Below are 11,707 nucleotides of genomic sequence, written 5' to 3'. Positions count from 1 at the left end.
AGAGAGACTGACTCAGATTATAAAAAGTCTGAAAATGTTCTTTCTTAGAGCTTAATTAAGACAGAACCAACACTGATGCCTTATGGCTTTATAACAGATAGGCTATTTATGATTATATACAAGGACTTTCTGGACTGCAGAAAAATACAGCTAATTTGGAATCCAGCCTGCAAAATTAAATGAAGCTGTAATTTACATTTCCCCTTGCAACTGCTCATTTTTTTGCAGGCAAAAAGAATGTTTTATCAACTGCTAGAAGTACTTGGAAGTGAAGGAGATGGTGATTCAAATCAGACATTGGACAACAAAAGTGTGATAATTGATTTGCCGAGAAGGGAAATATTTCAAAACACGATCTGGAAAATATCCAGGCACTTGGGAGCCATGTCCCAGAATGGGATCATAAGAGGGAAGCTCCAGAAGCTGTTTTTCTGCCTCATTCTTGTGACCCAGGTCAGTGTTTTCAGCTGCTTTGCTGCTGTTCACTCTCAGTCAACAAAGGACTTAAGTGTACCCTTAACTTTAAGTAGGGCTACTTATATGTTTTCAAACCAAGCACCCGAGAGAGTGCTGTGCTGAGAGCTCAAGGGAATGGAAAACAAGCCAGATTTTCTGGTATTCCTTTCATCTGCTTTTAAAAATAGTTCTTAGGTTGCCAATGTTAATAAATAAATAAATAAATAAATAAATAAATAAATAAATGAAAGAGGACACAGAGCTACTGCGCCGGATCCGTGTGCACTAGAGAAAGTGCTTCAGTGCGTTGGGGCCAGCCCTGTGCAAGGCTGCCAGGTTGGGCAGAGCCCAGCTGGAAGCAACACGGTGTTTGGTACAACAGAACACGTGTTGAAGGCATGGAGAGACACCATGGGGCTACTAAAGCAGCCCGTCCACAGTGTGTGGTGGGACCCCTCTCCCAGGAGTTCCCCCAGGTTTGTTGGGAGTCCAGTCAGAGGAGCTTCACAACAGAAAAATGTGTGCTTCCGTGAGGATGACTAAAGAACTAGAGCTCCTCTCCTAGGAAGACAGGCTGAGGGAGTTGGGATTGTTCAGCCTGGAGAAGAGAAGGTTCAGGGCGGACCCTACAGTGGCCTTCCAGTGCCTAAAGGGGGACTGGGGAAGCTGGGAAGGGACTCCTTGTCAGGAAGCATAGGGATGGGAAAAGTAATAGTGGCTCTAAACTAAAAGAGGGTAGATTTAGATTAGCTATAAGGAAGAAATTCTTTACTCAGAGGGTGGTGAGGCACTGGCACAGGCTGCCCAGAGAAGCTGTGGCTGCCCCATCCCTGGAGGTGTTCAAGGCCAGGCTGGATGGGGCTTTCGGCAACCTGGTCTGCTGGGAGGTGTCCCTGTCCAGGGCAGGGAAGCTGGAATTAAATGAACTTTAATGTCCCTTCCAACCCAAACCATTCTGTAATTCTGTGAATCTCTGGGATTTGTAAACCCACAACTGAGAGCCATAACAGCTCCAGCTCTCACCATGAGCCTTTAGTCTTCCAGATGGACAACAATATGATTCATTTGCCAAAAACCCACTAGTAGAGCCACTAAGTCATGATTCACCACAGTTTAAATTACTATGTGCTGACATTTTTCATACTGTTACATAGTGAACTTTGTGGGGTGAACAAAGACAGGAAAGGGAAAACACTGCTGGAACCACTTGTTATCTTCCAGCAGACTTTGATTTGGATCACTCTTCTGTTCTTTTCAGATGAGTGTAGGCAGAGCAGCATGTCCCAGGTTTTTTCACATGTGATGGAAGAGGCTTTCATGTTCTGAGAGGATCCACTTCACCTTTGTCATTTCAGGGTAGCTATTTCATTCCAGGACACATTTCAAGTCTAAGGTAAAAGATTTCTAGTTTTGGGGGTTTAATAAAACCAGACTTCAGGTTTTAGGACAGCCTCTTTTGATCATAGAGAATGAGAAATTGAAAATACATATAGAAAAACAAACAAACACCACCAACAAACAAACAAACAAAAAACGAGTTCTGTGAAGCCTGAAACTTAGTTTAGATTACAAAAGCATTCATTGTTTATACCAGACTTAATAGACTGCTTTGGGTTACATGACTGATACCAACATGCAGGACACAGGCTCTATTCACTCTTGCCTAGCCTACTTCCCCATAAGTAACTTAGAAATGCTGAACATGTTTCCTAGAGATATTTTGTCTTGTCATAATTTGCATATGAGAAGTTTTGTTAATTATTAAACTTTTTTTCATCATAAAATGAATGCTGTCTAGCTTTATCTTCCCTGAGCAGACAAAACGTTTGGGCCTTCAAATGAGCATAGTCACCTCTGCTGTAGTGTTCATTTCAAGCTCCCAGACCTCTCTCCAAAGCAAGGTAAACATCATTACCCATATTTCACTGGGGGTAACCTTCAGGCGCATGCAGACAAAAAGTGACTGGCACGATGTTACTTAACAGGCTGTTGGCAGTTGTGAATAGAATAATGCAGGTCTCCCAAGCCTGGTCCTGCATTGTAAAGTTTTTCTGCTGGACAATGAGAGATTCCACAGATACTTTCAATAAATGATTTTGTCAGCTCTCAACCTTTATCCAGCCTCTAAATGATAGCTGCAAAGAGACAAACTTCTCTCTCCTTAACTGTGCACAAAATTTGTAAAAAAAGTCTTTGAGTAAAATTTTCAAAAGCAGTTAAACCTATTTGAAAAGTAATGAATTTTAGGCTTCTACACTGTTCGTGAACTCACCACCCAGAAATGGAGCCAAATTTTTAAACAAATGCAATCCACATTGAGAGAAGTACATGGGGACCAGTTTTTCAAAGGAACTCAGCAAGCTGCAGCTGCCACAGTGACAGCCACAGGCAGATTATCAAAGAGCTCAAATACCCAGTGTACTGCAGGGGAAATTTAGGCTGGACGTCAGGAGGGGGTTCTTCACAGAGAGGGTGGTTGCACACTGGAACAGGCTCCCCAGGGAAGTGGTCACTGCACCGAGCCTGGCTGAATTTAAGAAGAGATTGGACTGTGCACTTAGTCACATGGTCTGAACTTTTGGGTAGACCTGTGCGGTGTCTAGAGTTGGACTTGATGATCCTTAAGGGTCCCTTCCAACTCAGGATATTCTATGATTCTATGATTCTATGAGATCTTTTGAAAGACGCTGATCATTTACTCTTCATATCTAAATTGGCTTTTTTTTTTTTTTTTTGAAAATCTAGTGCAACAAGCACAGCACTAAACTAGTCTCAAGGTTTTAAGATGAGTGGAAATTCCCCCAGAGAAATTAAGATGTGGGACACCTTCCAAACAGCTAAGAAACCTCACAGACTTCAGATGCTGTGAGGTCCCACAGGAGATGCTCTGGTGATGGATGCCAAAGGATGATGCTGTGGCCACCCCACAGACCCTGTGGCTGGCTCAAGCCAGCAGCATGCTCCAAACCACAGAGGAGGAGGTGATGAGGGTCATCCCCTGGAGAGCATGGCTCTTTGCTCAGGGTGTCATGTTCATTACTTTGCTGCTAGTAATACTTTCCTTTGTAGCAGCCTCTTGAGCATCTCCTTGGAGAAGAAGGATAAACTGCCTTCCACAGTGAAGTGTCAGAAAGGATGTCTCTGGACTTAGGGCTCTATGTGATCCTTGAGAACTGGATCACTGGGGCTAGGAGCAGTGACAAGAGATTGTTCCTTGCTGAGCTCATCCATTGATTTACCAAAATATTTCCCTTCAGCAAACTATCTCTTAGAGGGAACAAAGTGGTGGAGAATATCCTTCCTATGACCTGTTCAAGTAAGGTCTTCATTTTTACTGCTGTTACCCTGACCCATTCACATCATGCTCCATGTCTCAGTTCACCTCTCTGTTTTAGTCACTGAAGTTAACAGTAACTGTTTACAAAAGGTTAATTTTCTAACTAAGTCCATTCCAGAGATCTGCTTTACAGTAGAGCTTTACAGCCAGATAATTACATTGAAATGTATATTTTTCGAACAATGATCTGGGCTCATACCTGCATAACTGGAGGTCATAGGAAACTGAATATAACCCATGGTACAGAAGTCTCTTGAGTGTATACTACATGCTGATTTCTTGCATGTGTAAATATGGAAATGAAGCATCGTCAGGTTTGCTCCTTGGTCAAGCAGAAGATGCAAATCCCAGAATGTGAGGCACTCCTACGGTGCCTTTGAAAACAGCTTACTCATCCTAAATTAGAGAACTCCTTCAGTTTGTTATTGAACTTCATAAATCCTGTACTCACTCCCAGCATCTCATCATGACACAAAGTCATCAAAAACAGACACGGCTGGAGGGGATGTCTGAACTGGATAGCACCTAGGATATGTGCACACAGACAAGGAAGGATTTGAAGGAGCGAGCATGGGGACTTATTTACAGGAATCTCCTGCCAGGCTTGATAAAGCAAAAACGTCATGGCATCTAATGCGGTAAGCGAGACAGAGGCTGTGTGTTGGACCAGCAAGAGGAAGGAGCTAGACCATGCTTTGCAAATGTAGGATGAGGAGGGACTTGAGAATACATGTATGAGATGCTCTTGAGGATGGACCAACAGGAAAAGGTGCATGAAGAGTGTCATGTGAGTGAAGAGAAAGGGAAATGACCTTAGCAGCAGCCCTCTGCATATATTGGAAGAGCACAACCGCATTTTTTAAGATCAGTGAAAACAATGCTGTAGCTGGGAAGATATGAGATATTGAACACCCGTGGTGGTTTCAGACAGATGACTAACTAAGCTCTATTACAACCACTCTCTCAGTCCCCCTTCTCAAAAGAAAAGGGGGAGAAAACTCAATAAAAAAGGGCTCATGGATGAGATAAGGACAAGGGAATCACTCAGCAATTACTGTCATCGGCAAAACAGACTCAGAATAAAGAGATAATGTAATTTATTGTCTTCCCCCCTCCTCCCCCAGAGGTGCAGGGGAATGGGCAATGGGGGCTGTGGTCAGTCCCTAACACTTCATCTCCGCTGCCCCTTCAAGGTCCCTCCCTGCCCCTGCTCCCAATGGGGTCCCTCCCACGGGATGCCGTCCTTCCCCAACTGAGCCTGTGGGGGCTGCCCACAGGCAGCAGCTCTTCAAGCACTGCTCCCACATGGCTCTGTCCCACGGGGTCCATCCCCCAGGAGCAAACTGCTCCAGCACAGGTCCCCCATGGGTGGGCGGCAGCTCCCCCCAGACCCCCTGCTCCTGCGTGGGCTCCTCTCTATGGGCTGCAGCATGGAGATCTGCTCCATGTGGGACCCATGGGCTGCAGGGGGACAGCCTGCTCCACCAGGGGCCTCTCCACAGGCCGCAGGGGAACTGCTGCTGTCTGCCTGGAGCACCTCCTGCCCTCCTGCTGCACTCACCTGGGAGCCTGTAGGGCTGCTTCTCTCTGCTTACTCTCCCAGCTGCTGTCACACAGCAATTTTTTTCCCTTTTCTTAAATCTGCTCTCCCAGAGGCCCTCCCAGCATTGCTCCCTGGCTCTGCTCTGACCAGCATTGGGTCCTTTTTGGAGCTTGCTCTGGTCTGACAAGGGGCATCTGTTGGCCTCTGCTCACAGAGGCCAAACATGAAGCCCACCACTACCAAAACCTTGGCACGTAAACCCAATACAAAACCCTAGCTGTAAAAGAGATAGAAAAAGCTTCATCCTATATACAGTCTCTCTCCTCCCCCCTTCAAAAGAGATAGATGCAGAGAAACAAACAGATAGAAAGCTGGCTTGAGTGATAAGCAATCAGGAAAGATGGCAGCAGAGTGACCTTGGTGCAGAGAAAAAAAGATCTCTGCTAAGCATGCTGAGCTTCTGCTGGCAACTGATCACTACCAAAGAAACATCACAGGGGAAGATTCCTGTCCTGACAGATGGAGCCAAGACAAAGTTGGAGAGATTTGAGAGTCACCTGCAGGAAGAGAAGAGATGAGTTTGTGGTTATGGACTGCTCAGAGTGGAAAAGAAGAGTACCAAGGGAAGAGTACCCTGAAACCCCACAGACATCTGAGCAAGATGAAAAGAAGCCATCAGAAATGCTTCAGAAGGGAAAAAGTAGGGAGGAGAAGAGAGGTTAGTTGAATAAATCAGGGAAGGCCAAGATTTTGGGTTAAGTGTATGTTGAAGCGTATTATCCTAAATAGCTAATTGGCCAAGGATAGCATACAACTTAAGCTACATTAGGCTAAAAAAGAAAGAGTTAGAGACTTTTGGCCTAGAAAGGATGAGGACAGCAGCTTTAGAAAGGGCACATACCCCATGTTTGTCCTCTGTACCCTTCTTATTTCTGGAGGTCATTTCCATGACAGACACTTTGGTCAGCAGTTCCTGGAAGGTGAAAGCAAACATCTTTTGACACCGTCTCCCACAGCATTCTCCTCAAGAAACTGGCTGCTCTTGGCTTGGACTGGCGCACGCTTCGTTGGGTTAGAAACTGGCTGGATAGCCGGGCCCAAAGAGTCGTGGTGAATGGAGCCAAGTCCAGTTGGAGGCCAGTCACTAGCGGCGTCCCCAAGGGCTCGGTGCTGGGGCCGGTCCTCTTTAATATCTTCATCGATGATCTGGACGAGGGCATCGAGTGCACCCTCAGTAAGTTCGCAGATGACACCAAGTTAGGTGCGTGTGTCGATCTGCTTGAGGGTAGGAAAGCTCTGCAGGAGGATCTGGATAGGCTGCACCGATGGGCTGAGGTCAACTGCATGAAGTTCAACAAGGCCAAGTGCCGGGTCCTGCACCTGGGGCGCAATAATCCCAAGCAGAGCTACAGGCTGGGAGAGGAATGGTTGGAGAGCTGCCAGGCAGAGAAGGACCTGGGAGTGATGGTGGATAGTCAGTTGAATATGAGCCAGCAGTGTGCTCAGGTGGCCAAGAAGGCCAACGGCATCCTGGCTTGTATCAGGAACAGTGTGACCAGCAGGGCTAGGGAGGTGATCGTCCCCCTGTACTCGGCTCTGGTGAGGCCGCACCTCGAGTACTGTGTTCAGTTTTGGGCCCCTCGCTACAAGAAGGACATCGAGGTGCTTGAGCGGGTGCAGAGAAGGGCGACGAAGCTGGTGAGGGGCCTGGAGAACAAGTCCTACGAGGAGCGGCTGAGGGAGCTGGGCTTGTTCAGCCTGGAGAAGAGGAGGCTCAGGGGTGACCTTATCGCTCTCTATAGGTACCTCAAGGGAGGCTGTAGCGAGGTGGGGGTTGGTCTGTTCTCCCACGTGCCTGGTGACAGGACGAGGGGGAATGGGCTTAAGTTGAGCCAGGAGAGTTTTAGGTTAGATGTTAGGAAGAACTTCTTTACTGAAAGGGTTGTTAGACATTGGAACAGGCTGCCCAGGGAAGTGGTGGAGTCACCATCCCTGGAAGTCTTCAAAAGATGTTTAGATGTAGAGCTTAGGGATATGGTTTAGTGGGGACTGTTAGCGTTAGGTCAGAGGTTGGACTCGATGATCTTGAGGTCTCTTCCAACCTAGAAATTCTGTGATTCTGTGATTCTGTGATCTCCTGCTCTTGGTCACCAGAAAAGCCAGCAGCTGAGTCTGCAGGCACTTAACAGGGATGTGGAGGCATCTCCCTGGAGAGACAGCCAAGTAGAGCAGAGCACAGGAGAGAATGCGTGCTGCAAAACAGGTAATTCCAGGGCTGTAACACCAACTTCAAGGCTGCAAACCCACCTTAGAGGCACATTTTTTCAGGACCTGATGAAAAACTTCTCTTTTTAGAGAGCCGTGAACTCCACTGGGGCAGGTGGAAGTTATGTCAGTGCTGACTTAATAGACTTTACTTGGAAGGCAAAATCTGGTTAGAGTCAGCCTGAGCATTTATTTAAATATTAACACTGGCAAGACTGGACAGGAATGCTAAAGGCCATTAACATCTGTGTGAAACCTGAACTGTGAACATCTGCCCCAGCTGTATCACCTTGCAGGCATTTGTCTCTCCTGGACCCTGGCATGCAGAAGCAGTGTTCAGGAACTGCAAGCCCTTGTAGCTCCTACCCTGGGCTGATGAGTTCACCCAACTTTCACCCCCTTCCCTGCCCCATCCTAGTGCTCCCTTGTGGACTCTTGGATTTTTACCATTTTCTCTTCCAGTGCTGTTACTGACAAGCAGCTGGTGCAATAAATTATTGCTGAATGCATACTACTCTTTCCATTTTATAATGAAAGATGTACTGGAGATGCACTTTAAAAAAAAAAAAAAAAATTTAGTTGCCATGGGAGAGAACAATTCCCCAGCTAACAGAAAGACAGAAAAAGATGGCAATATTGTTATTATTAATAATAAAGGTAGTACTCTGGAAGATGGGAACAAATGAAACACCACAGTGTCAATTACTTATTTTAAGAGAGAGAAAAAAAAAAAAAAGTAAAGTAAAATTTGTTGTCAACAAGGTTGTTTAAACTTTTTTTTTTTCTTTATTTTTTTTTTCTTTCTTAAAAAGGGATTTCAAAGTTAGCTGGCAAAAATCATGAAGAAATGCACTGGAGACACACAGCAATGTAATATTACCATTTACCATCTTCATACTGTACCTGAGGGATGTTTCAGAAAACAAATCACATAACACAGAGGCATTCGATAACAATAACTCTGAACAAATTGTTTTTCTCGACATCTACTATCTGATTTGCTTTCTATTATCTTCTCTCTCATGAGAAGGAGAGGAGATTTCAGATAAAGGCTCTAATTTGCCTCCTAAGTTAAAACAGAGGACAGCTGCAGTTGTGACAGCAGGGAGCAGACCCCCCAGATGCTCTGGGTTGAGCCCTGTATGAATCTCAGGATCCACCTTGTACCTCTGGGGTCAGACCTCCACTTCGTGGTGTGTGGCACAGCAGCTTCCCATAGAGAAGAGCAAAACAAAAACAAACAAACAAACAAAGAAGGGAAACACCACCACTACAAACAAAACAAAACAAAAACCTCAAACCCATACAGCCTTACAGAAACGCAGAGGGTAGGAGTTTTGTCTGAGAATATGGCCACTAGAGGACATGGGTGAGATGCATTTTTTGCTGAGAAGTGCTCTGGCTTGCTTATTTGCTTTGCATTAAGCTAAAGGATGAATCAGCTCACTCTAGAGATGGAGTGGGGCACAGGCAAATGGGTACTTCACGGTGCGGGATGAGCAGTACTGCAAAGTGGAGGGGCAGGCATGCTCCTGCTGTTTCTCCAGAGCCCAGTAGAGTGGTTTTCTGTCTTCTGCACGTACACCGGCACGTCCCTTTGTGAGAGGGTGGTAGCACGTGGACGTGGCTCTCTCTGCTTCATGGCATGACTCCCAGTGGTATATATATTCTCTGCAAAGCAAAAGGACCTGGAGAGCTGGGCTGGGTGTCAGTCACAGGGCTAACTTCCTCCAGATATAAGGCAGCAACCCTAACATCTGTCTTCTGATCCTGGGTAGCAAGAAACCACACAAGTGGGTAATTAGAGAGAGCTCTTCCCTGCAATCATTGTGTCTGCAGGAGACAGAATCTGGAAAGGAGCAGATAGAAACCATAGAGGACACAGAAAGTGTTCAACAAGGTCACAAATAAACCCAGGTTAGAAGGTTGGGCAGTGTTAGAAGGTGTTTGGGAAGCATCCCAAGGGGAAAAACAAACAAACAAACAAACAACAACAACAACAAAAAAACACCAGGGACAGAGAAATGACTGAAAGGAAATCACTACTCTGTTGGGGGATGAAAAACAATGGAAAAATGATCTGCCAGCAAAGTGCTCTGCTGCACTGAGCTGTGTTGATGGCTGCCCTTATTTGGGGGATAATCCTACAGCAACGAGAGGAAGAGGCAGATGCAGGGCAGACCTTCTCCTCTCATCTCAATTAAACTCTGGGTTTAACTTGGTGGTCTGTGCTCCCTTTCCTCACCACCCATTTGCAGGATCCATCTTAATGTCTTTGAATATCAACAAAGCATCTGTTTGACAGTCTCCATCGTTACTGTTCAACTTGAGCTAACTTAAGATATGAAAGCACAGGTTAGTGTGCCTGAGGAACAAAGGCAGAATGCTTTTTATTTGTTTGTTTGTTTTCTGGGAAGCAAAACCACCTACCAGTGTAGTCTAGTCTCTTAAAACACCTCCTACAAATATGGCAGCACATGCTTTTGTGCAAAGAAATGGCTTTACTCTTTTTATGTAATGGCATTTTTAGTGCTGTAGAATAAGCCATGTTGAACCTGACAAGGGGTAGCAGAAAGAAAGTGTGGTGGTTTTGCTCAGCTGGGCTGCTGAGCTCCATCACAACCACTCTCTCATTCCCCCTCCTCAAAGGAAAGAGGGAGAAAATATGATGAAAAGGGATCAAGGGTTGAGATAAGGACAGGGAGATCACTCAGCAATTATAATCTGCAAAACAGACTCAGATTAGGGAGATTAAAGACATTTATTAACAATTAATAACTATCTAGAGAAGTGAAAAACAAAGAAAAACTAAAAACACCTTCCACTCCCTCATCCATCCACTTCTACTTCCTTTCCTCCAAGCAGTGCAGGGGAAAAGGAATGGGGGCTGCGGTCAGTCCCTGACACTTCATCTCTGCCACTCCTGCCCCTGCTCCCCGTGGGGTCCCTCCCACGGGATGCCGTCCTACACAACCGAGACTGCGGGGGCTGCCCACAGGCAGCAGCTCTTCAAGCACTGCTCCCACACGGCTCTGTCCCACGGGGTCCATCCATCCCCCAGGAGCAAACTGCTCCAGCACGGGTCCCCCACGGGTGGGCGGCAGCTCCCCCCAGACCCCTGCTCCTGCGTGGGCTCCTCTCCACGGGCTGCAGCTCCGGCCTGGGGCCTGCTCCTGCGGGGGCTCTCCATGGGCCGCAGCCTCCTCCAGGCCACATCCACCTGCTCCTGCGTGGGCTCCTCCACCCATGGGGGGGCTGCAGCGTGGAGATCTGCTCCATGTGGGACCCATGGGCTGCAGGGGGACAGCCTGCTCCACCAGGGGCCTCTCCACAGGCTGCAGGCGAACTGCTGCTGCCTGCCTGGAGCACCTCCTGCCCTCCTGCTGCTCTGACCTGGGGGCTGCAGGGCTGCTTCTCTCTCCTTACTCTCCCAGCTGCTGTTGTGCAGCAGTTTATTTTTCCCCTTTTTTAAATCTGCTCTCCCAGAGGTGCAAACTTCACTCATTGGCTCAGGTCAGGGCAGTGTCAGGTCCCTTTGGAGCCACCTGAAACTGGCCCTTTTCTTACATGGGTCAGCTGCTGGGCTCTTCTCACAGAAGCTACCCCTGAAGCCCCCTGCTACCAAAACCTTGCCATGTAAACCTGATATAGAAAGATGATGCAGTTGTCATACTGATATCCAGAACATGTGCAGAGAGAAGTGGGGTGCCACAGGACAGACACTTTGCTTTTGATGATGTCATTTTAGATGTCAGTATACAAAAAAAATAATCAGTAGCGATGTGGAGAAATGTAAGGCCTTGGGAAAAGCTCAACATTAGCATTCATAAGGGGAAGTCATAATTCATGAACCTAATAATGTTTAAGTTAACAGGCAAGGAAGCTGTATCTAAGGGTAAAGAGATGGTACATGTGAACTTGGACTCTGTGAAAGCTTTCAGGAAGTTATAGGTCAATAACACCTACAAAATAGGAAAACAATTGTAGAAATGAGTCACTCTTCTCCAAGAAGAAAGATATCCAGAGCACTCTGGAAAGCTTTCCTGCTCTCTTTGTGGCCCAAAATATTCAGAAATATTCCAGAAAAGGGAGTGATCCGTAAGGAG

This window comes from Netta rufina (genome assembly GCF_964035555.1).
Source record: "Netta rufina genome assembly, chromosome: 1".
NCBI lineage: Eukaryota > Metazoa > Chordata > Aves > Anseriformes > Anatidae > Netta > Netta rufina.
The sequence above is the reverse complement of the archived record's forward strand: the minus strand, read 5'-3'. Positions refer to the sequence as shown.